Source organism: Humulus lupulus, chromosome 1 (assembly GCF_963169125.1).
Source record: "Humulus lupulus chromosome 1, drHumLupu1.1, whole genome shotgun sequence".
NCBI lineage: Eukaryota > Viridiplantae > Streptophyta > Magnoliopsida > Rosales > Cannabaceae > Humulus > Humulus lupulus.
The window spans coordinates 190,458,124-190,463,033 of NC_084793.1; the positions used below are offsets into that span (position 1 = coordinate 190,458,124).

The 4,910-nt window shown below is 37.5% G+C and overlaps 1 long non-coding RNA gene across 1 annotated transcript; it reads right to left on the reverse strand.

The window, feature by feature from the left end:
* Positions 1-1,422: 1,422 nt before the first annotated feature.
* LOC133823968 (uncharacterized) lies at positions 1,423-3,892 on the reverse strand. The gene is made up of 4 exons (XR_009888476.1): positions 3,577-3,892; positions 3,313-3,506; positions 1,713-1,774; positions 1,423-1,550 (listed from the first exon to the last, which is right to left on the reverse strand). It is a non-coding gene; the product is annotated as an uncharacterized LOC133823968 (long non-coding RNA).
* Between the last annotated feature and the right edge of the window lie 1,018 nt (positions 3,893-4,910).

A 4,910-nucleotide genomic window follows, 5' to 3' on the forward strand; every position in this document is an offset into this window, starting at 1 on the left:
GCAATAAATATTATAAGTTCCAGAACTTACACTCCTGCCATTCGTGGCTGGAATAAGATTTCTCCTGTTTGAAATCGCTCTCTTGAAAGAGTGAACTGACCTTCTTCTGCTGCGTCAGATGATGCTCGTGTATCTTTGAGTAGCTCAGCCTCATAATCATAGGCAACATAATAGAGATTCTGTATAGAAATAAGGTCATAAATAGAACTCAGCTTCATCAAGGTCTCCTTACAAAAATGAGAGAGAAGAGCAGTAGAAAACAAAATTGAAACATTCCACTAAAACACAAGATACTAATGGTATTAGTAGTTTAATGTACCATGAGCAAAATATTTTCTTTGAGGGTGCAAAGCTGATAGTATTAAAACAGAATAACTACAGTCAGGAAAAACGAGGATAAATATTCAACAACAATATTCTGCATTCAAGAAACAAGCAAGACTTGTACCTCTTTCAAAGTGCGAACGGTGTACAGCGATTCAAAACTAATATTGTTCTGCTGCATCAACTCCTTAAGAAACCCGGTAATTTTTAGTGCTCCCAGTCCCACAACCTCCACACCCACTTTGCGCATTACTTTACCATGTAAAACTAGAAGCCGAAAAAGAAAAGAAAAGAGTATATTTCAGATCCCCAAACATTGAATGCAACCAAGATATGATATAAAAGAAAGCACTGGAAAATCCATAGAATGAAAATGAAAAAAGAAGAATAAAAGCAGCAAGGATGCATGGAAAGTTAAAATTGTAACTTATACTGTAGGGCTAATCAGTATATATCATAGGTAAATGAAACCTTGTTGATAGTTTAAGGAAGCATAATGCATATAAAAGATAAAAGAGAAACTATCACTCCTTACTTGGAACAACTGATGTGACTTGAAACCCAATATTTACAACAATTCTTGAAGTTCTTCTAGCAACATACAAAGTTAAGTTGCCTACATTTTCAAAAACAGAAAATGGATAAGATCTTACAAAAAAAAACATCTATCAAAGAATCAATCGAACATTTTAAGCCAAAAGCAAAAGATCCAAATTACTCATAAACAAGCATAAGTACATAAAGCATCTCAGCTTATAGTGTTAATAAGTAAATTTGGTGCCTGTTCAGGATTGTCAACCACTCAAGTCACAGAAGCTTGCTTTACAAAAGGAAAATGAAGAATGAAAATTGGATCAAGGCCTCGAAATCTATATCCGATGGTAAATGCCATTTTTGCATGAAACAAATTAATCTTAATTCTTTACCAAAGAGGGGTAGCTCAAATGATAAGGCATATGGCTTGCTATATCACAAGGTATGAGGTTTAAGTTTCTCTTGGATACCTACATAGCAATTGTTAGCGGAATCCTAGTTTTAAAAAAATAAAAAATTACTCTTATTTCTTTTAGTATTAAATATTTTAGAATAATAAACAGCAGCGGCAAGTTAAGGCTTAGCGAAATTTACCTGATTAATTGCACAAACAGCAGGAACATTCATGTTAAATAGTGTTGTATATATAGCTTCCTTGAGTTGCCGTCTTGATGCTTTTGCAGATTCAGTATCTGCAATAAAAAGACAGAAACCACATCATAAGGACAGAAAGTGTCTCAAACAAGAAAAACACACAATTCTCAAGTGTCTCACTAAGGAATTACACGACCAAAACTTCAAAAAAATTGAACTATCTAAATTACAGAAAAGGCAATGAATATATAGAAGCTGACCATCATAATGCAATATTGGTATAGACACAACCACTGGCTGTGATGGTGCTCTTACCTCCATCCTGTAAAAGACATATCAAATATACATATGTGAGTAAAGAAGCTCATTTCATGAAAGCCAAAGCAAAGAAAAAGCTCAGGCTGGGTTTTTTCTAATATGAATATTTGTTGTTTTCATGAGGTCTTTATTGGAATAGAATGTGGATTTCAAATAAAAGTCAAGTCTTATAAAAGCTTATAACTCAATTTGTTATATGTATATGATCCTTTTTAAACCTTCACTCTGGATAACTAAGCTAAATATGGCTTCTACTCATTGGGTTCTGCATAGAAAAAAAAAATTGGCACCTTTCATAAAATTAGTATCAGCCACAAATTAAATACATTTGTTTATCTTCCACTTCCATAGAAGAGCTGAACTCTTCAATTTGGTCTCTTGTTCATCTTTCTAGTTTGGATCTTAGCAATAAATTGTTAGCAAGAAATCTCATCTCATGCAAGAAATTGTTGTCTTCTAGATTATTAGCCTAGAAATATATAGCTCAACCTCTAAAACTATCTTGAATGCTTCATTAAACCAAAGGGCTCATATAGCATATTCTATCTGTCCAAGCTCATAATGTATATACAGTTTCTTTGCATCATTTTATCATACACTTGTGGGGCATTGACCATTAGTTCAAGAGTAACATAGACCACAGTTACCTTACACTACCTTGAACCTCAATACAAACAAACATTCCAAAAACTAACCTAGAACTTTTTCAAAGAAGAAAAAAACAATAGATATAAGGCAAGAAAACCTATCTCTGGAACCAGAGCAGAGGAGGTATAATGATAGACATCAGCATGTATTTTTGGAGGGTTCGAATAATCTGTTGAGTGCAGTCATTGATTGATCGAATGTTTAATAGAAAGTTTTTTGCAAACGTCATTTTAGTAATAAGTTAAGACAAATAACTGGTTAGTTAGAACAAGTTTTAAGCTGATGCAGCAAGGTGAATCAAATTTGAGGACTAAACAAAATCATACATTTGCTACGAGTTTTTGGCTTACATTTAGAACTAAAGAGTGATTCAGTTGTTAGTGAATAGTTTATCCCCGATGAAATTGATGGCACGTGAGACATGTGTGTTGTGTTTGGAGGTGGACACTGTCATCTATGCTTCATATTGGACTAAAATTGATGGCACTGTCGATTGCAGTAGAGCCAAAGGGTTTATTTTTACTTTATAAAAAATGTTTAGAACATATCATGGAGAAATGACAAGATTTACATTATTTTCTTACTGAGATTGATTCATGACCTCTATAATATGCATAATGTTGCATTATAACAGTGTTTTAATTCTTGTGTTCTGACTGAAATCATTCTGTATTGATCAGAGCTTGGTTTGTCGGTTCCAAGGTGACTTGTGTGAAGAAGACTCACTATGGTAAGAAGCTATACTGATGAACTAGAAGAAAAGAATCTTGTAGTTTTTACTTATTAAAACTCTAGCTTATCTCTATGTAAAAAACGCAGCATACGAATTCAACACAATATCAATGAGAATTTAGAACACAAAACACAGAAAACCCTTAGAGCATGATCGTTTACCTTGAGCGCGAGCCACAGCAGCCAACAAGTTAAAGATATCCAAGTGTCCATTAATTTTATTGTCTCCATCTCCAGGGAGCACAAGTCTTGAGCCGACATCGTCTGGTTGAGTTTTCCTCCTACGCCGATTATGCCCAGCAAGCCTCCTTCTACAACTCTGCTTGCCCTCGTCAAACTCGGAAAGGGGATGAAACCTGCAAGGAGCAAGCAAGAAGATGATGAACCTCGCCGTTCTAAACAACAGAAATCTACAGCAAAAATTACCAGAGCGAACCCTCTTATTGGGTCTGGATCTGGGGCCATCCCCACAAGTGAAGCCGCCCCCCAGATTTCTGCGGAGAGTGGCATCGGTTATCTCAGGGGTTGGAGTTGCAGGGAATTCTTCCGTCTTGGCGATGTCCGCAGCGTTGACGGCGGGGGAGGCCGCATAGTCAAGGGGCTTGGCAAGGAGTCTAACCGTGTCCCAGTCCCAGACCTTAGGGTCGAAGTTATCGACGGGATTGGAGTTTGTGAACCGCTGCTGGTAATTAGGGGCCGGATAAGGGAGATATCATTTTGAGAGAGATGAAAACAGGATCTATTCCCATAAAATTATTTTTACTTAGTAATTAAAAAAAGGAAAGAAAAAAAACACCGCCTCCTTACATTTTAGCGGGCTCCCAAAATTTTATACGGCCTTTTTCTTTTTTGCTTTGCCTATTACCATAACACTTTTTCAATTGAGTTATATTCATGTGTTATGAAAATAGTTATTTGGTGTAGTGAACCTGGGAATTAAGCAAGGATTTGAGCTCTTGACTTGGGGATTAACTCAGCATCACTTTGAGGATTCAAACAAAGGCTAAGGTAAGCATCAACTATGATTTTGGCTAGTTAATTCAGTGGCTATTGACTGGTTTTCTTAGTTCTTTTGAGGTGTTGAAGTTGAAGATTGAATGTTGGGTTTAATGAGTTTTGAAGCTAGAGTTTGTTAGGTTTTGTTGCTGGAATCATAGTGGAACTTCTGAGATGATTAAATTAAGTTGTTAGAATGATTTTAGGGGTAATTGGCTTGGTTTTGGTAGAGAAAATGGTGGGTTTTTCGGGGTTCGAGGGGTCAGGCCGCGGCCCCTTAGAACATTAGGGCGCCTGAAAGTGGAGGCGCGCCACGGCGCCCTACAGGCAGGGTCGCGGCGTGTGTAGGCAGAAATGAGGCGAGGCCTCGGGTTGAGCTGGGGGCCGCGGCACTTAGTGTTTTTTTGGGCTTTAAAGAGGTTTTAGGCTCGGGAATCCAATAGTTAAGGCTCGGGTTGGATTTTATCACCGGGATTGATAGAATTCAATGTCCCGGAGACTAGAATTATGACCCAAAGTTATTTATGGATTAGAACTTGATGGATGGATATTGTTGGTGCGTTGTGACAAGGGTTTCATCGAGGCTTGGACTAGGGGACTGTGCTCGGGACATCGGTGCTTGGAAAGCTCAGGACATAGGTAAGAAAATTGTTGTTCCCGTAGAGCTTGTGTTGCAGGGTACGGCCCCATATGATTGTGATGCAGGGCTAAGCCCTATATGATTGTGTTGCAGGGCGTAGCCCCTTTGTCTAAGTTTATTCGTG